At 51.3% G+C, this 23,687-nt stretch overlaps 1 pseudogene; it reads right to left on the bottom strand.

Annotated features, from left to right (window-relative positions):
* Window positions 1-4,331: 4,331 nt before the first annotated feature.
* LOC123089952 (lecithin-cholesterol acyltransferase-like 1) overlaps window positions 4,332-23,687 on the bottom strand; it is an 85,241-nt pseudogene continuing 65,885 nt past the window's right edge.

Below are 23,687 nucleotides of genomic sequence, written 5' to 3'. Positions count from 1 at the left end.
CAGTCCAAGCACTCGCCTAAGTTATCAAAATCCTACCGAGTGTAGAGCAACCCTCTCACTCGGGGGCTTAGCTGCAGTCCAAGAACTCGCCTAAGTTATCAAAATCCTACCGAGTGTAGACCAACCCTCTCACTCGGAGGCTTAGCTGCAGTCCAAGCACTCGCCTAAGTTATCAAAATCCTACCGAGTGTAGAGCAACCCTCTCACTCGGGGGCTTAGCTGCAGCCCAGTGCTCGCCTAAGTGGACTGAAGAATATGTCGATTGCAGTAAAGGCGCCTTGCTTTGAACCTGCAAAAGACATTTCGAGCCAAAGGCAATCATATTCAAGCACCAAATTCAAGTTTGAATCGATATCTAAAGGAACCGAGAGTGCTCAGGCGTTAAGCCTGTTAAGGTTTATCGGTTACAATTCCACTCGGCATACCGAGGCAAATTTAAAGCGTCGAGCCAGAAGAAGTTTTTTACCCCTCCTGTGGAGGGCTGGAAGGAGCAACGAATTCATCAAGGTCAATTCCGTCGGCGATCCGAGTGGCAGCTGCAAGGAAAGTTTCCATAAAGGACCTGAAGTCGTGTTTCTTGGTATTGGCCACCCGAAGGGCCGCCAGCTTCTCTTCTCGCGCATCTTTACAGTGGACTCGGGCTAGACACAGAGCAACATCTGCACCACACCGAGCCGAGGACTTCTTCCATTCTTGCACTCGACCAGGGATCGTGTTCAACCGGGCCATCAGCGACTCAAGGTCATTCTGAAGTGTCTCTTCAGGCCAAAGCGTCGAGTCGATGCGAGATGTGGCGGCCTTCAGCCTTGCGAGATAGTCCACGACAGCTGCGACATGAGACTCCAGTCGGAAAACATCCATGGCAACTTCGTCGTTCACCAGAGAATTGACAGGGTCGAGGTTTGGCTCCAGCCGGCTAGTTTCTTCTTCAAAGTTTTGACAGAATTCTGCAAGGATGATCACTAAGTCAAGGGGATGGTCGAATGGAAAAACCACAATTGGAAATGTTTGCCAAGCATAGAGGTTTACCTTCAAGCATAAGAAACAGCTTCTTGGCTAGACTACTCAGGAAGGCCTCCAGATCAGTCTTCTTCCCAGTCAATTTGCTGACTTGGTCGGTCAGGGCAGCTTTGTCAATTTTTAGTCGACTGATCTCCTTGTTGGCGATCCCAAGAGCAGCTTTCAGATTGGTATTGTCTTGTTCAAGCTTGGTGACTGAAGCCAACTTCTCGTCAGCAAGCTTGATCTTCTCAGCTAGTTCAAGGTCTTTCTTCTGTTGGGCCTCCCTTACCTTACCTGCAAGTTACAGCAAGATCAGATTTTGAAACAAGCAAGAGGAAAGCAGTCGTCAGGGTCTCACCAAACATACCTTCGGTCTCCTCCTTTGCCTTTGTCAGCTTCTCCTGAACCAGCTTCAGGCTCAGCTCGAGTTGAGTATGCTTGTGTTCCAGCTCAGAGTAGCGAGTCACAAGATTACAAGAGTTCTGCGAAGAACCAATCGACTAAATGTCAAATATAATTCACTTCCGAGTGAAAAAGGAAAAAACACACGTTTCTAAGACTACAGCCGAATACAAGCATTCGACCGTAGTCTCGGGGACTACACCCAGTGGGTGCACTCATCGTGCCCCCACTAATCCTGTTGAAGACAAAGTCGACCAGTCGACCTCAAAAAAAAAGAAGAAGAGCGAGATGCATTCTCTAAGACTGTGATCAACTGCAAGCAGTCGACCACAGTCTCGGGGACTACACCCAGTGGGTGCACTCAGCGTGCCCCCACCGGTTTGTGAAATCCAGTCGACATAGTCGACTGACAGAAAAATTGACATCATAAAGCCTAAGGCCGACTGCCAGCAGTCGACCTTAGCCTTGGGGACTACACCCAGCGGGTGCACTCAGCGTGCCCCCGCTAACACGGAGTTTATTCGACACACCCAGTGGGTGACTACTATAAATTCCGGAAAAGAAAAGTTTTTGGTAGCATATCCAACAGAACAAACAGCGGTCGACTGACCTGGACATTGCTTTGGAGGGCAGAACTGGCGTCATAAGCCGCCTGGCTCGCATCCCGGATGGTCTTCAGCTGCTCCATCATGATTCCCGCTTGGCGTATCGCCTCCTTCACTGCGCCAGCTTGGTCCTCTAGGACGTGGTGCGTCGTGAAGAGGAAGGGCTGCTGAGCACTCGTCAATGGATCTGCGAAGGACACCGTGTGTCGAGTGATGTTCTCTTCCTCCACAGTCAGAATCTCAGGCACCGTCACATCCTGAGGCACCTTACTGGCGGACGTTTTCCGACTCCTCCTGCGCTTCAGCGGCTCTTCATCCTCATCATCATCAGGGAGATTGATAACAGTATTGGGTGGAGCTATGGAGAAAAATCAGGATCAAAGATCGCGAGTCAGTCGACTAAGAACGGCGTTAAGAATACAGTACCTGGGTTCGAAGTTGCTGCGTCCTCCATCTCGTGGTCATCAGCCCGGGCCGAAGTTTCAGGAGTGGCAGCACTGCAACTCCGAAGGATCAGTCGACTAACTTCAGCGTCGACCAGAGACAAAGTTCACACAGAATAAGAAAATATGAGCAGCACGGTTACCCTGATATGGTGGGGATGGACACCTTCATCTTCGGCAAGAGCTTGATCGGCTTCGACGAGGCCGCCCTGGGCTGCTTCGGCGCCTTTTCAGTCGGCACCGGAGAGGTGGTCCGAGGGCGCTTGGTCGACTGAGTGGCGGTCGCAACCCCCTTACCACGTTTGGTCGAAGGGTCGTGGACAAGCTTCGACCGCCTTTCTGAGCGCGGTGGTACGACCTCCTCCTCCTCTTCTTCCTCGTCCTCGACGTCATCTTCATCACCGTCATCATCATCATCGTCGTCATCATCCTCTGCAACATCCGAGTCCCATTCCTCCTCTTCCTGGCTCTCGCCCCCGCTCGCCTCGCCCTCCTCAGTCGAAGCTTGTGCCCCATTGGGCATCGAGTACAGCTCGGTGAGGGCCTAGCAGATGTCCAGACAAGGATCAGTCGACCAGTCGGCAGGGTTAACAGAAATGAATGCGACAAGGGCGCAGTGGAGAGCAGGGCAAGTGTACCTTGTTTGGGTCGATGTTGTGGTCGAGTGGAGGAATCCTTCTGGCTCCGCGTGGGTTATCCTTGTTTCCGATAACGGCTACCATCCATCTTTCCAGAGTGACGTCGTCGACTGCTTCTGGATGGACTCTAGTCTCGTCTTCGGTCCCACGGTACAACCACATGTAGTGGCTCCGGAACTGAAGGGGCTGGATGCGACGCCTGAGGAAAACCTCCAGGAGGTCCATGCCCGTCACCCCCTCCCGAACCAACTGCACCACGCGCTCCATCAACATCTTCACGTCAGCTTTCTCCTCCGGAATCAGCTTCAGAGGGGAGGGCTTGTTCAGTCGGTCCATGGTAAACGGAGGGAGTCCACTCGACTGCCCTGGCGTCGACTGGACCTGGCAGTAGAACCAAGTCGACTGCCAGCCTCTGACGGACTCGGGAAAGGTCATGGGCGGGAAGGTGCTCTTATTCCTCACCTGAATCCCCAGACCCCCACACATTTGGACGACTCGGGTTCTCTCATCACCTGGGCTCGCCTTCTTCACGGTCTGAGATCGACACGTGAATATATGCTTGAACAAACCCCAGTGCGGTCGACAGCCCAGGAAACCCTCACACATGGACACGAACGCGGCAAGATAGGCAATAGAGTTTGGGGTAAAGTGGTGGAGCTGCGCCCCAAAGAAATTCAAGAAGCCACGGAAGAAAACACTCGGCGGCAAGGAGAATCCACGATCAACATGGGTGGCCAAGAGCACACACTCACCCTCTTCTGGCTGGGGCTGCCACTCCTTCCCCGGAAGCCTCGCAGCTCCCTGAGGAATCAAGCCCTCGTTGGCCATGTCGAGGAGGTCACTCTCGGTGATGGTCGACTGGATCCAGTCTCCTTGGACCCAGCCCTTAGGCAGGCGGGATCTGGACGAGGACCCTCTGCGGCTGGTGGATCTCCCCTTTGCCTTCTCCGACGCCGACGCCTTCTTCGCACGCTCCAGCGCCGCCGTCTTCTCCTTGGCCATGGTTGCTGGCGAGATGCGCGAAGGGAAGTGGTGCGGGGGCGAGAGCAAGCACGCTGGGCGGGGAAGAAGGAAGCAGAGAGAGAGAGAATGACTGAGGCGTAGTACAGAAATCCTCGCCGGGCGCATTTATAAGGTCCCTTCCGAGTGGATGACAGGTGGGCCCGGTCGATCTAATCATATCAGGAACAGTTATGCAGACGGGATACGTGGCGAAAAAGGCGGCGCGGAGATCGAGGCGTCTATGTCCCGTCCCATCCAAACGCCGCGGGCCGTCCCGCTTCGCGCATGTCCCCAAATTTCGCATCCTGCGGAATCCGCGAACGGCAGATCAGTCTGTCAGACACGGGGTTTCCGGCGATCCGTCGCTCGGATATCGTTGAAGCCCGAAAGATCACTCGACGCAAGAATAGAATGGATCGAGTCGACTGAAGACAAGTCATTCACTGTCGACGAAGAGATTCTTTGGTCCAGGACAACGCACCACCAGGGCACAAAGGTTAATCGGAAACGACGTCAAGTCCTTCCTCACTCGAAGCCTCAATCCATTCGGGGGCTAATGATGGGGTTATGTACCTAGGGTAGGGTCATGGACCTGATCTAAGTACCTTACCCAAGGACACCCTTAGAAGAGGTCGCCTTCCAGTCGACCAACGAGGGACACACTCGACTGACTTGAAGGACTCGACCACGAAGACCCACTCGACCACCAGAAGGTCAAGAGGCACTCTGCACTGCAACGGCCTGTAATCAAGTAGACTTTATGATAGTAAAGACACTTTATGTGGGGCGTTACCAGTAACGCCCCAGACTTAACTCACCTTAAACCCTCTCCTACGTGGGCTGGCTGGGGTCCTGGCGCACTCTATATAAGCCACCCCCCTCCACAGGCAGAAGGGTTCGGCACCTTGTAATTCATATACTCATAATCCACTCGACCGCCTCCGGGCTCCGAGACGTAGGGCTGTTACTTCCTCCGAGAAGGGCCTGAACTCGTACATCCTTTGTGCTTACAACCTCTCCATAGCTAGGACCTTGCCTCTCCATACCTACCCCCCACTCTACTGTCAGGCTTAGAACCACGACAGTGGGGGCGCCCCACTTGACTTGGGGGGCAAGTCCCCCCCTAGGCCGCCGTCCCCCCTTTGAAGATGGGATCTCCAGGGCCGGCGCACCCCCTAGGCCCCCTATATAAAGAAGGGGGGAGGTAGGGCAGCCGCACCCTAGTCCCTGGCGCCTCCCTCTCCCCGTACCACCTCTCCCTCTCGCTGTGCTTGGCGAAGCCCTGCCGAGATCACCGCTGCTTCCACCACCACGCCGTCGTGCTGCTGGATCTCCATCAACCTCTCCTTTCCCCTTGCTGGATCAAGAAGGAGGAGACGTTTTCCCCAACCATACGTGTGTTGAACGCGGAGGTGCTGTCCGTTCAGCACTAGGATCATCGGTGATTTGGATCACGACGAGTACGACTCCCTCAACCCCGTTCTCTTGAACGCTTCCGCTCGCGATCTACAAGGGTATGTAGATGCACTCCTCTCTCTCGTTGCTAGATGAAATCCATAGATTGGTCTAGGTGAAGCGTAGAAATTTTTTATTTTCTGCAACGTTCCCCAACAGTGGCATCATGAGCTAGGTCTATGCATAGTTTTCTTTGCACGAGTAGAACACAAATTTGTTGTGGGCGTAGATGTTGTCAATTTTCTTGCCACTACTAGTATTATTTTGCTTTGGCGGCATCATGGGATGAAGCGGCCCGGACCGACCTTACACGTACGCTTATGTGAGACAGGTTCCACCGACTGACATGCACTAGTTGCATAAGGTGGCTAGCGGGTGTTTGTCTCTCCCACTTTAGTCGGAGCGGATTCGATGAAAAGGGTCCTTATGAAGGGTAAATAGAAATTGGCATACCACGTTGTGGTTTTCACGTAGGTAAGAAATATTCTTGCTAGAACCCTATTGCAGCCACGTAAAAACATGCAACAACAATGAGAGGACGTCTAACTTGTTTTTGCAGCATATGCCTTGTGATGTGATATGGCCAAAAGTTGTGATGAATGATATATATGTGATGTATGAGATCATGTTCTTGTAATAGGAATCACGACTTGCATGTCCATGAGTATGGCAACTGGCAGGAGCCATAGGAGTTGTCTTAATTATTGTATGACCTGCGTGTCAATCATTAAACGCCATGTAATTACTTTACTTTATTGCTAAACCATTAGCCATAGTAGTAGAAGTAATAGTTGGCGAGCAACTTCATGGAGACACGATGATGGAGATCATGGTGTTATGTCGGTGACGAAGATGATCATGGCGCCCCGAAGATGGAGATCAAAGGAGCTATATGATATTGGCCATATCATGTCACTATTTGATTGCATGTGATGTTTATCATGTTTTTGCATCTTATTTGCTTAGAACGATGGTAGTAAATAAGATGATCCCTCATAATAATTTCAAGAAAGTGTTCCACCTAACTGTGCACCGTTGCGAAAGTTCGTTGTTTCGAAGCACCACGTGATGACCGGGTGTGATAGATTCCAACGTCCACATACAATGGGTGTAAGACAGATTTACACATGCAAAACACTTAGGTTAACTTGACGAGCCTAGCATGTACAGACATGGCCTCGGAACACAAGAGACCGAAAGGTCGAACATGAGTCGTATGGAAGATACGATCAATATGGAGATGTTCACCGATGATGACTAGTCTGTCTCACGTGATGATCGGACACGGCCTAGTTGACTCGGATCATGTATCACTTAGATGACTAGAGGGATGTCTAATCTGAGTGGGAGTTCATTAAATAATTTGATTAGATGAACTTAATTATCATGAACTTAGTCTAAAAACCTTTGCAAAAATGTCTTGTAGATCAAATGGCCAACGCTCATGTCAAACTCAACTTCAACGCATTCCTAGAGAAAACCAAGCTGAAAGATGATGGCAGCAACTATTCGGACTGGGTCCGGAACCTAAGGATCATCCTCATAGCTGCCAAGAAAGCATATGTCCTAGAAGGACTGAAGCACCCATCCCAGAGAACCAAGATGTTATGAACGCTTGGCAGTCACGTGCTAATGATTACTCCCTCGTTCAGTGCGGCATGCTTTACAGCTTAGAACCGGGGCTCCAAAATTGGTTTGAGCAACACGGAGCATATGAGATGTTCGAGGAGCTGAAAATGGTTTTCCAAGCTCATGCCCGGGTCGAGAGATATGAAGTATCCGACAAGTTCTACAGTTGTAAGATGGAGGAAAATAGTTCTGTCAGTGAGCACATACTCAAAATGTCTGGGTTGCACAACCGCTTGTCCCAGCTAGACATTAACCTCCCGAACGAGGTGGTCATTGACAGAATCCTTCAGTCGGTCCCACCTAGCTACAAGAGCTTTGTGATGAACTACAATATGCATGGGATGGTGAAAACTATTCCTCAAGTATTTTCAATGCTGAAATCAGCGGAGGTAGAAATCAAAAAGGAGCATCAAGTGTTGATGGTCAATAAAACCACTAGTTTCAAGAAAGGCTAGGGTAAGAAGAACTTCAAGAAGGACGGCAAGGGAGTTGCCGCGCCCGGTAAACCAGTTGCCGGGAAGAAGCCAAAGAATGGACCCAAACGTGAGACTGGGTGCTTTTATTGCAAGGGAAAGGGACACTGGAAACAGAACTGCCCCAAATACTTAGCGGACAAGAAGGCCGGCAACACTAAAGGTATATGTGATATACATGTAATTGATGTGTACCTTACCAGTACTCGTAGTAGCTCCTGGGTATTTGATACTGGTGTGGTTGCTCATATTTGTAACTCAAAGCAGGAGCTGCAGAATAAGCGGAGACTGGCGAAGGACGAGGTGACGATGCGCGTCGGGAATGGTTCCAAGGTCGATGTGATCGCCGTCGGCACGCTACCTCTACATTTACCTATGGGATTAGTTTTAAACCTCAATAATTGTTATTTGGTGCCAGCTATGAGCATGAACATTGTATCTGGATCTTGTTTAATACGAGATGGCTACTCATTTAAATCCGACAATAATGGTTGTTCTATTTATATGAGAGATATGTTTTATGGTCATGCCCCGCTGGTCAATGGTTTATTCTTGATGAATCTCGAATGTGATGTTACACATATTCATAGTGTGAATACCAAAAGATGTAAGGTTGATAACGATAGTCCCACATACTTGTGGCACTGCCGCCTTGGTCACATTGGTGTCAAGCGCATGAAGAAGCTCCATGCTGATGGACTTTTAGAGTCTCTCGATTATGAATAATTTGACACATGCGAACCATGCCTCATGGGCAAAATGACCAAGACTCCGTTCTCCGGAACAATGGAGCGAGCAACCAACTTATTGGAAATCATACATACTGATGTGTGCGGTCCAATGAGCGTTGAGGCTCGTGGAGGCTATCGTTATGTTCTCGCTCTCACTGATGACTTAAGTAGATATGGGTATGTCTACTTGATGAAACACAAGTCTGAGACCTTTGAAAAGTTCAAGGAATTTCAGAATGAGGTAGAGAATCAACGTGACCAAAAAATAAAGTTCTTACGATCAGATCGTGGAGGAGAATATTTAAGTCACGAATTTGGTACGCACTTAAGGAAATGTGGAATTGTTTCACAACTCACGCCGCCTGGAACACCTCAGCGTAACGGTGTGTCCGAACGTCATAATCGCACTCTATTGGATATGGTGCGACCTATGATGTCACTCACCGATTTACCGCTATCATTTTGGGGATACGCTCTAGAGACAGCTACATTCACTTTAAATAGGGCACCATCTAAATCCGTTGAGACGACATCGTATGAATTATGGTTTGGTAAGAAACCTAAGTTGTCGTTTCTAAAAGTTTGGGGATGCGATGCTTATGTCAAGAAACTTCAACCTGAAAAGCTCGAACCCAAGTCGGAAAAATGCGTCTTCATAGGATACCCTAAGGAAGCCATTGGGTATACCTTCTACCTTAGATCCGAAGGCAAGATCTTTGTTGCCAAGAACGGGTCCTTTCTGGAGAAAGAGTTTCTCTCGAAAGAAGTAAGTGGGAGGAAAGTAGAACTCGATGAAGTACTACCTCTTGAACCGGAAAGTAGTGTAGCTTAGGAAAATGTTCATGTGGTGCCTACACCGACTGGAGAGGAAATTAATGATGATGATCAAGGTACTTCGGGTCAAGTTGCTACTGAACTTCGTAGGTCCACAAGGACACGTTCCACACCAGAGTGGTATGACAACCCTATCCTGGAAATCATGTTGTTAGACAACGGTGAACCCTCGAACTATGAAGAAGCGATGGCGGGCCCAGATTTCAACAAATGGCTTGAAGCCATGCAATCTGAGATAGGATCCATGTATGAAAACAAAGTATGGACTTTGACAGACTTGCCCGATGATCGGCGAGCGATAGAAAATAAATGGATCTTTAAGAAGAAGACGGACGCGGATGGTAATGTTACCATCTATAAAGCTCGGCTTGTCGCTAAGGGTTATCGGCAAATTCAAGGGGTTGACTACGATGAGACTTTCTCTCCCGTAGCGAAGCTTAAGTCCGTCCGAATCATGTTAGCAATTGCTGCATACTATGATTATGAGATATGGCAAATGGACGTCAAAACGGCATTCCTTAACGGCTATCTTAAGGAAGAACTGTATATGATGCAGCCGGAAGGTTTTGTCGATCCTGAGAATGTTAACAAGGTATGCAAGCTCCAGTGATCCATTTATGGGCTGGTGCAAGCATCTCAGAGTTGGAACATTCGCTTTGATGAGATGATCAAAGCGTTTGGGTTTATGCAGACTTATGGAGAAGCCTATGTTTACAAGAAAGTGAGTGGGAGCTCTGTAGCATTTCTCATATTATATGTGGATGACATACTTTTGATGGGAATTATATAGAACTTTTGGACAGCATTAAGGCCTACTTCAATAAGTGTTCTTCAATGAAGGACCTTGGAGAAGCTGCTTACATATTAGGCATCAAGATCTATAGGGATAGATCGAGACGCCTCATATGTCTTTCACAAAGCACATACCTTGATAAGATATTGAAGAAGTTCAATATGGATCAGTCCAAGAAAGGGTTCTTGCCTGTATTGCAAGGTGTGAGACTGAGCTCGGCTCAATGCCCGACCACGACAGAAGATATAGAAGAGATGAATGTCATCCCCTATGCCTCAGCCATAAGGTCTATTATGCATGCCATGCTGTGTACCAGACCTGATGTAAACCTTGCCGTAAGTTTGGTAGGAAGGTACCAAAGTAATCCTGGCAAGGAACACTGGACAACGGTCAAGAATATCCTGAAGTACCTGAAGAGGACTAAGGATATGTTTCTCGTTTATGGAGGTGACAAAGAGCTCGTCGTAAAGGGTTACGTCGATGCTAGCTTCGACACAGATCTGGATGACTCTAAGTCACAAACCGGATACGTGTATATTTTGAATGGAGGGGCAGTAAGCTGGTGCAGTTGCAAGCAGAGCGTCGTGGCGGGATCTACATGTGAAGCGGAGTACATGGCAGCCTCGGAGGCAGCGCATGAAGCAATCTGGATGAAGGAGTTCATCACCGACCTAGGAGTCATACCCAATGCATCGGGGCCAATCACCCTCTTATGTGACAACGCTGGAGCTATTGCCCTTGCCAAGGAGCCCAGGTTTCACAAGAAGACCAGGCACATCAAGCGTCGCTTCAACTCCATTCGTGAAAATGTTCAAGATGGAGACATAGATATTTGCAAAGTGCATACGGATCTGAATGTCGCAGATCCATTGACTAAACCTCTTCCACGAGCAAAACATGATCAACACCAGAACTCTATGGGTGTTCGATTCATCACAATGTAGCTAGATCATTGACTCTAGTGCAAGTGGGAGACTGTTGGAAATATGCCCTAGAGGCAATAATAAAAGGATTATTATTATATTTCCTTGTTCATGATAATTGTTTATTATTCATGCTATAATTGTGTTATCCGGAAATCATGATACATGTGTGAATAAATAGACCACAACATGTCCCTAGTAAGCATCTAGTTGACTAGCTCGTTGATCAACAGATAGTCATGGTTTCCTGACTATGGACATTGGATGTCGTTGATAACGGGATCACATCATTAGGAGAATGATGTGATGGACAAGACCCAATCCTAAGCATAGCACAAGATCGTCTAGTTAGTTTGCTAGAGCTTTTCCAATGTCAAGTATCATTTCCTTAGACCATGAGATCGTGTAACTCCCGGATACCGTAGGAGTGCTTTGGGTGTACCAAACGTCACAACATAACTGGGTGACTATAAAGGTATACTACAGGTATCCCCGAAAGTATCTGTTGGGTTGACACGGATCGAGACTGGGATTTGTCACTCCGTATGATGGAGAGGTATCTCTGGGCCCACTCGGTAATGCATCATCATAATGAGCTCAAAGTGACCAAGTGTTTGGTCACGGGATCATGCATTACGGTACAAGTAAAGTGACTTGCCGGTAACGAGATTGAACGAGGTATTGAGATACCGACGATCAAATCTCGGGCAAGTAACGTACCGATTGACAAAGGGAATTGTATATGGGATTACTTGAATCGTCGACATCGTGGTTCATCCGATGAGATCATCGAGGAGCATGTGGGATCCAACATGGGTATCCAGATCCCGTTGTTGGTTATTGACCGAAGAGTCGTCTCGGTCATGTCTGCATGTCTCCCGAACCCGTAGGGTCTACACACTTAAGGTTCGGTGACGCTAGGGTTGTAGAGATATTAGTATGCGGAAACCCGAAAGTTGTTCGGAGTCCCAAATGAGATCCCGGACGTCACGAGGAGTTCCGGAATGGTCCGGAGGTAAAGAATTCTATATAGGAAGTCCAGTTTTGGCCACCGGGAAAGTTTCGGGGGTCACTGGTAATGTACCGGGACCACCGGAAGGGTCCCGGGGGTCCACCGGGTGGGGCCACCTATCCCGGAGGGCCACGTGGGCTGAAAAGGGAAGGGAACCAGCCCCTGGTGGGCTGGTGCACCCCCCCTTGGGCCTCCCCTGCGCCTAGGGTTGGAAACCCGTGGGGTGGGGGCGCCCCACTTGACTTGGGGGGCAAGTCCCCCCTAGGCCGCCGCCCCCCCCCCTTTGGAGATGGGATCTCCAGGGCCGGCGCACCCCCCTAGGCCCCCTATATAAAGAAGGGGGAGGGAGGGCATCCGCACCCTAGTCCCTGGCGCCTCCCTCTCTGAGGGAGTCCTGGACTAGGGGGTGTCCGGATAGCCGAACTATCATCATCGGCCGGACTCCAAGACTACGAAGATACAAGATTGAAGACTCCGTCCCGTGTCCGGATGGGACTTTCCTTGGCGTGGAAGGCAAGCTTGGCGATACGGATATGTAGATCTCCTACCATTGTAACCGACTCTGTGTAACCCTAGCCCTTTCCGGTGTCTATATAAATCAGATGGCTTTAGTCCGTAGGACGAACAACAATCATACCATAGGCTAGCTTCTAGGGTTTAGCCTCCTTGATCTCGTGGTAGATCTACTCTTGTAACACACATCATCAATATTAATCAAGCAGGACGTAGGGTTTTACCTCCATCAAGAGGGCCCGAACCTGGGTAAAACATCGTGTCCCTCGTCTCCTGTTACCATCCGCCTAGACGCACAGTTCGGGACCCCCTACCCGAGATCCGCCGGTTTTGACACCGACATTGGTGCTTTCATTGAGAGTTCCTCTGTGTCGTCACCGATAGGCTCGATGGCATCTTTGATCATCAACAACGACGCAGTCCAGGGTGAGACCTTCCTCTGCGGACAGATCTTTGTATTCGGCGGCTTTGCACTGCGGGCCAATTCACTTGGCCATCTAGAGCAGATCGAAAGCTACGCCCCTGGCCGTCAGGTCAGATTTGGAAGTTTGAACTTCACGGCTAACATCCGCGGGGACTTGATCTTCGATGGATTCGAGCCACAGCCAAGCGCGCCGCACTGTCACGACGGGCATGATTTAGCTCTGCAGCCGGACAGTACCCTGGAGGCCGCACTCGAGCCCGCTCCGATGTTCAATTCGGAGCCGGCTGCGCAGATCGAGGATGGATGGCTAGACACCGCCTCGGGGGTTGCAACCTCTACGGTGATAGAGCCGAACACTGACCTTGTCCCTCATGAAGCTTGTGACTCCGAGGTGCCGGACTCCTTGCCGGACTCCGAACCTCCCGCGCCCCCTCCGATCGAATCCGATTGGGCGCCGGTCATGGAGTTCACCGCAGTGGACATCTTTCAACACTCACCTTTCCGCGACATCTTGAGTTCGCTAAAGTATCTCTCGTTATCAGGAGAGCCCTGGCCGGACTGCGGTCAGGACGGTTGGGATGCGGACGACGAAGAAATTCAAAGCCCACCCACCACCCACTTAGTAGCCACTGTCGACGATCTAACCGACATGCTAGACTACGACTCCGAAGACATCGACGGTATAGACGACGATGCAGGAGACGACCAAGAACCAGCGCCTACCGGGCACTGGAAAGCCACCTCATCATATGACATATACATGGTGGATATCCCAAAGGATGGGAATGGCGAAGCAACAGCGGAGGATGACCCCTCCAAGAAACAGCCCAAGCGCCGGCGTCAGCGGCGCCGCTCTAAATCCCGCCACAGCAAGAATGAAGATTCCGGCACCGGAGATAATAACACACCAGACAGTGCCGAAGACAACCCACTCCAGCAAGATTCAGCGCAGGAGGACGGAGAGGCCAGCCCTCATGAGAGAGTGGCGGAAGAGGAGGTAGAGGATTATATGCCTCCCTCCGGAGACGAGGCAAGCCTCGACGATGACGAATTCATCGTACCCGAGGATCCCGTCGAACAAGAGCGTTTCAAACGCAGGCTTATGGCCACAGCAAACAGCCTCAAGAAAAAGCAGCAACAGCTTAGAGCTGATCAAGATCTGCTAGCCGACAGATGGACTGAAGTCCTCGCGGCCGAAGAGCATGAGCTCGAACGCCCCTCCAAAAGTTACCCTAAACGCAAGCTGCTCCCCCGATTAGAGGAGGAGGCGTATGAACCTGCATCACTAGCAGACAATATGGTTGACCGACCACCCTGTGGTCGCGACAGAGAGGCCCCTAGGCCCTTCACTAGAACCGTACCCCGGCATCGCTCGAAGAGCACAAAGCCACAGGGGAACGCTCCGGACTTGCGAGATATATTGGAGGATAAGGCAAGACAATCAAGATCGATCTATGGATCGCGTGGGCGCCCCATGATACGTGACGACAACCGTCGCGCCGGACACAGTAAGTCCGGCCGGGCCGAACAAAATAGACAAAGCTCTTTCGAGCTCCGTCGTGATATCGCCCAGTATAGAGGTGCCGCACACCCACTATGCTTCACAGACGAAGTAATGGATCATCAAATCCCCGAAGAGTTTGAACCCGTGAACATTGAATCCTACGTTGGCACAACAGACCCCGCGGTTTGGATCGAAGACTATCTCCTCCATATCCACATGGCCCGCGGTGATGATCTTCACGCCATCAAATATCTCCCACTCAAACTTAAAGGACCAACCCGGCATTGGCTTAACAGCTTGCCAGCAGAGTCAATCAGGAGTTGGGAAGACCTGGAAGCCGCATTCCTCGATAACTTCCAAGGCACGTATGTGCGACCACCAGACGCCGATGACCTAAGCCACATAATTCAGCAGCCAGACGAATCGGCCAGACAATTCTGGACACGGTTCCTAACCAAGAAGAACCAAATCGTCGACTGTCCGGATGCAGAGGCCCTAGCGGCCTTCAAGCACAACATCCGCGACGAGTGGCTTGCCCGACACCTAGGACAGGAAAAGCCGAAATCCATGGCAGTCCTCACATCACTCATGACCCGCTTCTGCGTGGGTGAGGACAGCTGGCTAGCACGCAACAATAACCTCAGTAAAAATTCTGGCAGTCCGGATTTCAAGGACCGTAATGGCAGGTCGTGTCGCAACAAAAACAAACGCCGCATTAACGGCGATAACAGTGAAGATACGGCAGTCAATGCCGGATTCAGAGGCTCTAAACCCGGTCAGCGGAAAAAGCCATTCAAAAGAACTACTCCGGGTTCGTCCAATTTGGACCAAATACTCGACCGCTCGTGCCAGATACACGGCACCCCGAAAAAGCCAGCTAACCACACCAACAGGGACTGTTGGGTATTCAAACAGGCAGGCAAGTTAATTGCCGAAAACAATGACAAGGAGCTGCACAGCGATGACGAGGAAGAGACCCGACCGCCGAACAATAGAGGACAGAAGGGTTTCCCCCCACAGGTGCGGACGGTGAACATGATATACGCAACGCACATACCCAAAAGGGAGCGGAAGCGTGCACTCAGGGATGTATACGCGATGGACAGAGGCCAATCTATGTGCATGTCTATGGGGGCGAATGCCCCCACTAGTTTTTTCAGCCCACTTATACTAGGCCCAACATATGCATCGTTGCCCCCATTCAGCCCAAAGGATTTGCCCCCACTCCTTTCTTTTTCTGTTGTATGTTTAAAGCCTGTGTATGAGAAATAAATAATTTATTAGCCCGGCAGCCCATCCAAAGAAAATACGAGCAGGCCTTATGCATACGATCGTGCTTCTCAATTGGCTAATCGCTAGCGCTGGAATAGAAACACACGATTTCAGATCTTGGGATCGGGAGTTCCCCACGCGTTTGTGCCCTGTGCCGCGTGACCACCTTGACGAGCCGAAGCCGCCGAGCCGCCGCCTGCAGCTCTACGCAGCACATACGCAACGCCCCTCCGGCGATCAACCTCGATCCGCACTGCGCCCGCCCGCCGGCCGGCTTGCCATCCCCATGGAAGATGTTCTATTGATCAATCATTAATCAAGGTAAGCCCTAGTAAATTTAGTTTTTTTTTGACAAAGAAGGTTTAGTTATCTTGTTATTCTATTCTACGGAAGCAAAATGTATCAAATATCCATGTGTATAAATTATAATGTACAAATTGGTAATTAGATTTCGATAGATTGAATCTAGCTTCACCTAATAATTGCATATGAATAAGTTTGAGCGTGTGGAGCAGAATAAAATCCATAGCAATATTCTGCCTTCATGTATTTCATTCAATTTATGTAACGTTCAACTATTTGATATTGACAGGCAAGCTAATGGAGCGATTTTTTGCAATATCCATAACTGGTAGTATGCCTGAAATAGTCGATCTGAACAAGCTTACTCGGGATTCATCTAAAAGGAAAAGACTTGCAGATTTTAATATCAACCACCATGAGAAGATTAGGAAAAATCGTCGCGGGATGAAACAGAAGGAGGTAATGTGTTTACATATTCTTTCTATTTAAACACGTATATTTTTTCTCACAGCTTGAAGGCTAGAAATCAGGGATGTAGCAACGAAAAGGAACTACATATTCATATTTCTCACGGTATTGTGCCCTAAGCGGTTAATTTACTTTTACTTTGGCAATCAACTTGTCATAATTATTTGTGTAATGACATTATCTTATAAGGAAATATTTGGTTTTCATTCTTACATACTATATGTATGCTTGTGTGGTTAATTTTTTAGATGATCTAGCCATTACTTTGTATACACACGTTTCTGGAAAAAAAATCGTGTACATCTTTTCCCCCTCTTGGTTTTCATCCTGGCTCCGCCCCTGGCGATGGAGCCAGTTGCCCCGAAGTTCAATCCATGGTCCTCCTGCCCGATCACTTTTGACCGAAGGGACCACCCCACCAGCATCCTCCATGGCGGATTCGCCGCATTGGTTCTAGACCCAATCGTCGATGGATTTCACCTCACCAGAGTCCTGATGGACGGCGGCAGCAGCCTGAACCTGCTTTATCAGGACACAATGCGCAAAATGGGCATAGACCCCTCAAGGATTAAACCTACCAAGACAACCTTTAAAGGCGTCATACCAGGTGTAGAAGCCAACTGTACATGCTCAGTTACACTGGAAGTGGTCTTCGGATCCCCGGATAACTTCCGAAGCGAGGAGTTAATCTTCGACATAGTTCTGTTCCGCAGCGGCTATCATGCTCTGCTTGGACGTACCGCGTTCGCAAAGTTCAACGCGGTGCCGCACTACGCATACCTCAAGCTCAAGATGTCAGGCCCTCGAGGGGTCATCACGGTCAACGGAAACACTGAACGCTCTCTCCAAACGGAGGAACATACAGCGGCTCTCGCGGCAGAAGTACAGTGCAGCCTCTTAAGGCAATTCTCGAGTCCGGCCGTTAAGCGACTGGACACGGCTAAACGCGCCCGGAGTAACATACAACAAGACCACCTGGCACATTCCGAGCACGCGTAGCAGTGCGGCCCCAACCCCAGCCCCTGCAAAACGTCAAGACAGGTCCTTCGCGTACACCATTACGCTTTGAAGATACCATGGGCATGGGAAGAGGGGCACGACCACGATAGGCCCAGAATACGGCTTTACCACACCAGGGGCTCCCAAGTGTGTCGTTCTTTTTTTCTTTTCTTTTTATCTTTACCCACAGGACTCCGTTCGTCAGAGGCCCTGTCCGGCAGTAGACCTGCCGAACTCACGATGCAACAGCCAGGGAAGGAGAAAGGCTACAACGAATATCCAGGTGGTCTCCATTACGAGCATTAAATCTGTTTTATGCACCATTCCGCAGCCTACCCCCGGAGGGGGACATATTTAACAGTCTCATCCCTTGCTTATCGCACCATTTGTATCGTTCTGCACTTACAGCAGTTTTTCTTGAATAAATAATGCAGCACCTTTTTGCTTCCAATTGCATTTCTCTCTTATACATATGTTCATTTGTGACATGTCGCATCCGTGCGTTTTGGTATGGCTAAATACACCAGGGGCTTATGTTTCCCGCATCATGGTGTGATAAGTCCGAACACTTTCACAAGTGCGGCACCCCGAACTTATAGCATTATATGCATCGGCTCCGAATCATGTCTTGGGTCAATAGTTGGGTTTGCCCGGCTCCCATGTTTTGGTACCTTACGTTCCGTTGTATCGGCTAAGGTAGCACTGGGAGAACCACTGCGATTGCGCCCCGGTTGAGCTGGGCGAGCGCCTCAGTGGAGAAAGCTAAAACTGACCGTCATGATGAGGCGAGAGCTGGTCGCTGTTCGAGAGGTTTTTTGCGAGTCCTTAAAGACTTATGCCGCTTAGAGCGAGGAGCCGACTTTGTCCGGCCCAGGCGTGGATAGCGCCCCAAATTCGGCCTTCCGAAGACTAGGGGCTTCGCCGAAATTTAAAATTATAGAATTCTATGGCTAAGTGAGAGTGTTCAAGCATTATAAGTCCGGTTGCCTTGTTCGTTGTGTTGAGCGCCTCCCTAGATGGACCCAAATATGGGAACAAGAGTGCTCAAATTTATCCCGAACACCCCAGCACTCGTGGCATGGGGGCTGAAGCCGACGACTTGCCATCTCTCAGATTTGATAAACAGCCGCACAGAAGGTAATATTTTAAATTAAAATGTGTTGCTTAGCGCAAATGAACTAAGTTTTCAGCGCACAGGATAACAAAATGCGAGTCTACTCAAATATTACATCTTTGGAGCACTCACCCGCAATAGTGCGGGCGCCCTTCAGCACACTCTTATAATACATCTCGGGCGTGCGATGCTCCTTGCCCTGCGGTGGCGGGTCCGTCACGAGCTTCTGGGCATCCATCTTGCCCCAGTGCACCTTTGCGCGGGCAAGGGCCCGACGGGCACCTTCAATACAGGCGGAGTGCTTGATGACTTCAACCCACGGGCACGCATCCACCAGCCGCCGCACCAGGCCGAAGTAGCTCCCAGGCATGGCCTCCTTAGGCCACAGCCGAACTATGAGGCCCTTCATGGCCTGTTCGGCCGCCTTGTGGAGCTCGACCAGCTGCTTCAGCTGGTCGCTAAGGGGCACCGGATGTCCGGCCTCAGCATACTGAGACCAGAAGACCTTCTCCGTCGAGCTCCCCTCCTCGGCCCGGTAGAACGCGGCAGCATCGGACACGCTGCGAGGAAGATCTGCGAACGCTCCTGGAGAGCTCCGAATTCGGGTAAGCAACAGGTAATTAACACTCACATGCTTACTTTGCATGAAAAATGCCTTACCCGCTGCTATTTTCTTCAACGCCTCGATTTCCTGGAGGGCCTTGTAGGCTTCGGCCTTAGCGGCTTTGGCACTCTCAAGAGCCGTTGCAAGCTCAGACTCTCGAGTCTTCGAGTCACGCTCCAGGCTCTCATGTTTTTTCACGAGATCCTGGAGCTCTTGCTGTACCTCCGCCACCCGCGCCTCCTGCTTCTCTCGCTCGGTGCGCTCCGCGGCCGCATTGCGTTCGGCCGCGGCCACCGCCTCTTTCAGGGTCGCCACCTCGTTAGTGGCCCCTGCAATACCCACGTTATCCTTGTCATTCTTTTTGCAACCAAAATCCTTTTCTGTAAGGTACAATTTTAATAAGGTGTTACTCACCTTCCTTGTCCTCGAGCTGCTTCTTGGCACGGCCGAGCTCGTTCTCGGACCGCTCGAGGCTTTCCTTCAAAGTATTGACCTCCGCAGTCAGTGCGGCAGAGGTCAGCAGCGCAGCCTGCAATCCCATATTGACATATTTTTTATGACTCCTGCGTATATCTTCTTAGATCCTCAGTCCGGCTTTTCTTTCCGAACACCGAACCGAGCATCAGGGGCTACTGTCTATGCGGTACTATTTTACATATATCAAAATTCTTACCTCAAAGCCTGTTAGAAGGCTGCTGCAGGCTTCGGTCAGCCCGCTCTTGGCGAGCTGCACCTTCTGAATCACCGCACTCATAACAGTGCGGTGTTCCTCTTTGATGGAGGCGCCATTGAGCGCCTCCAGCAAGCTATCCGGCGCCTCCGGTTGGACGGAGGCTGCCGGTGTCACGGTCTTGCCCTTCTTACGAAGGGGCCACCTGCCGGACTCCGGAGCCACTATGGGATCCGGAGCTGAGTCCGGTGCAAAGTTCGGGATGTTGTCCTGCGACACCTCCGGGGCCTCCTCCTCCTGGCGGGTCCCTTCCCGGGATCCCACCTCGGCATCGTCCGTGTCACGGGGGGTGGAGGCGGTCGGAAGAGAATCCATATCCGACGCACCTAAGGACCCGCTCGACGAAGCGGGAAGATCGTCCTTGGGCAGACTGCAGGGTTGTATGCGGCATTAGAAAGACATTGTGCGGCAAAAAAGAAAAACCATGAAGTTATTCGGGAGTCCGGATACTCACGATCTCGCCAGGGGCTTGGCCCTTGGAGGCCAGTCCTCGTCGTCGTCACTAGCGTTGGCAGAGCAGTCCGGGGGAAGAGTTTTTCCCTTCTTGGACCCTTCGGCCTCCCTCGTTGGGGAGGCCTTCCTTTTCTTCTCTCCCCCCACTGGGGGAGAGGCTTTCTTCTTCTCCTCCTCACCTTGGTGAGAGGAGTCGGCCTCGGAGTCGTCATCCGATAGCACCTGAAAACGGGAACTCTTCCGAGTCCCCGTGGCCTTCTTCTTGGCCTTCTTCTCCGGCACCACGTGGGGTGCCGGAGCCAGCAGCCCCGTTAGGCGGGCGTCCGCTGGGTCCTCTGGCAATGGGGCCGGACAGATAGTCCGCTCGGCCTTCGCCAGCCAGTCCTGTCAAAGGAAAGGGAGTTTAGATCCCGCATAGAGTCAAACTATGGAAAACAAGCGTCCCGTAAAGGACAAAATCGCTTACCTCGTCAGCCGGACGCTGCGAGCTGAATCCGCGATCTTCGGTAGCGGATGCGGGAGCCTCGGCGCCCTTGAACAGCACCTTCCAGACATCTTCGTACGTAGTGTCGAAGAGCCCGCTCAAAGTCTGGTGCTGCGCCGGATCGAACTCCCACATGTTGAAGCCCCGTCGTTGGCACGGGAGGATCCGGCGGATGAGCATGACCTGGACCACGTTGACAAGCTTGAGCTTCTTGTCCACCAGCTTTTGGACGCAGGCTTGGAGTCCGGTCAGCTCCTCCGAATCACCCCAAGTCCGGCCGCTCTCTTTCCAGGAGGTGAGCCGTGTGGGGATGCCAGATCTGAATTCGGGGGCCGCTGCCCATTCAGGGTCACGCGGCTCGGTGATGTAGAACCACCCCGATTGCCACCCCTTGATGGTTTCCACGAAAGTGCCCTCAAGCCAAGTAACGTTGGACATCCTGCCCACCATGGCGCCTCCGCACTCCGCTTGGCTGCCCTTCACAACCTTCGGCTTGACACTGAAGGTCTTGAGCCACAAGCCGAAGTGGGGCTGGATGCAGAGGAAGGCCTCACACACGACGATAAACGCCGAGATGTTGAGGATGAAATTCGGGGCCAGATCATGGAAATCCAGGCCGTAGTAGAACATGAGCCCCCGGACAAAGGGATGGAGTGGGAAGCCCAGTCCGCGGAGGAAATGGGTAAGAAATACTACCCTCTCATGGGGCCTGGGGGTGGGGATGAGCTCTCCCTCATCGGGGAGCCGATGCGCGATGTTGCTGGACAAATATCCGGCGCTGCGCAGCTTCTGGATGTGCCCCTCCGTAACGGAGGAGGCCATCCACTTGCCTCCCGCTCCGGACATAGTTGGAGGAGGTTGAGGTGAGATGTGCGGACTTGGGCACTGTAGCTCGAGTTCGCAGAGATGGATAAGCCAAGGAGGAAGAAGGCGCAGGTAAGAGGGTTGGATCTTTATCCCCTTATATGGGCGGACGAAAACATGCGTCCCCACCGGCCTGATAAAACTCGCTTATCCCCAAGCGCCGCAATCAATGGCGCGGTTGGGTTACCCACGTCCGTATTGATGGGAATCCCAGAATAAGGGGAACACGATCTTTGCTTCGACAAGACGTGCCAAGGAAACCGCTTCGCTAAACGCGCTGAGGTGGTATAATAAAAACAATTCGAGTAAAGGCTTGGTAGTGGTGTGACGTCACGCCACGAAATACGTCAGCAGATTGAACTTGTGTAAATATTATTCTCTCTACGGTGGTATGTGGAAATTATTTTGCAGAGCCGGACACTATCCTGGTGTTCACAATCTTCTATAAATTATTCGGAGGAGGAACCCGCCTTGCAATGCCGAAGACAATATGCGCGCCGGACTCGTCGTCATTGAAGCCTGGTTCAGGGGCTACTGAGGGAGTCCTGGACTAGGGGGTGTCCGGATAGCCGAACTATCATCATCGGCCGGACTCCAAGACTACGAAGATACAAGATTGAAGACTTCGTCCCGTGTCCGGATGGGACTTTCCTTGGCGTGGAAGGCAAGCTTGGCGATACGGATATGTAGATCTCCTACCATTGTAACCGACTCTGTGTAACCCTAGCCCTCTCCGGTGTCTATATAAACCGGATGGCTTTAGTCCGTAGGACGAACAACAATCATACCATAGGCTAGCTTCTAGGGTTTAGCCTCCTTGATCTCGTGCTAGATCTACTCTTGTAACACACATCATCAATATTAATCAAGCAGGACGTAGGGTTTTACCTCCATCAAGAGGGCCCGAACTTGGGTAAAACATCGTGTCCCTTGTCTCCTGTTACCATCCGCCTAGACGCACAGTTCGGGACCCCCTACCCGAGATCCGCCGGTTTTGACACCGACACTCTCCCCATACCACCTCTCCATCTCGCTGAGCTTGGCGAAGCCCTGCCGAGATCACCGCTGCTTCCACCACCACGCCGTCGTGGTGCTGGATCTCCATCAACCTCTCCTTTCCCCTGCTGGATCAAGAAGGAGGAGACGTCTTCCCCAACCGTACGTGTGTTGAACACGGAGGTGCAGTCTGTTCAGCACTAGGATCATCGGTGATTTGGATCAGGACGAGTACGACTCCCTCAACCCCGTTCTCTTGAACGCTTCCGCTCGTGATCTACAAGGGTATGTAGATGCACTCCTCTCTCTCGTTGCTAAATGAACTCCATAGATTGGTCTTGGTGAAGCGTAGAAATTTTTTATTTTCTGCAACGTTCCCCAACAAGGTCGTGGTCATGGCGTTTAGGTTGATGGAATCAAGAATCCTGAGGATCTGGTCGACGGCGCTCTTGTCCTTGAGGATGCCCATGTGCGACACCTTGGGCAGCTCCACCACCTCGAGGACCTGCGCCGGTGAGTCGGACCAGGCCTTGATGGGTCCCATGAGCCTGGCGAGGTTCACCGTCCCGTCACCGTCGCCGTACACCACATTGACGGGGCCCGCGTCGAACCCCTCGTCCCCGAACACGAGGCTCTCCATCGTGTCGATGCCGGTGCCCACCTCGCCAAGCAGCCGTATCCACGCCCGGTACGACTCCACCCTGTCGGCGAACCCGATGTCGTTGAGGAACTGCTTGACGTTCTTGGCGGAGTAGGTCCGGATGTGGCGCTGGGAGACGACGAGCATGGTGTTGCCAAACACCTTGGGCGTGGGCAGCAACCAGAGAGGTTGCTCTCGGAGCTGCGCTGCTCGTCGCGGATGAGGGAGGGGTCGACGAAGGACACGCCGAGGGTGTTGCCGGAGGCGAAGGTGAGCATCTCCTGCACGGAGCCGCCCCACGGTGCAGACAACGTCACCAGACCCTTCACGTGCGCCGCTCCGTCTCCGTCTTGGCATGTCCGTCCATCTCTCAACCC

The sequence above is a fragment of the Triticum aestivum genome, chromosome 4B (genome assembly GCF_018294505.1).
Source record: "Triticum aestivum cultivar Chinese Spring chromosome 4B, IWGSC CS RefSeq v2.1, whole genome shotgun sequence".
NCBI lineage: Eukaryota > Viridiplantae > Streptophyta > Magnoliopsida > Poales > Poaceae > Triticum > Triticum aestivum.
Note: the sequence above shows the minus strand (reverse complement) of the source record. Positions and strands in the feature narration are given on the sequence as shown.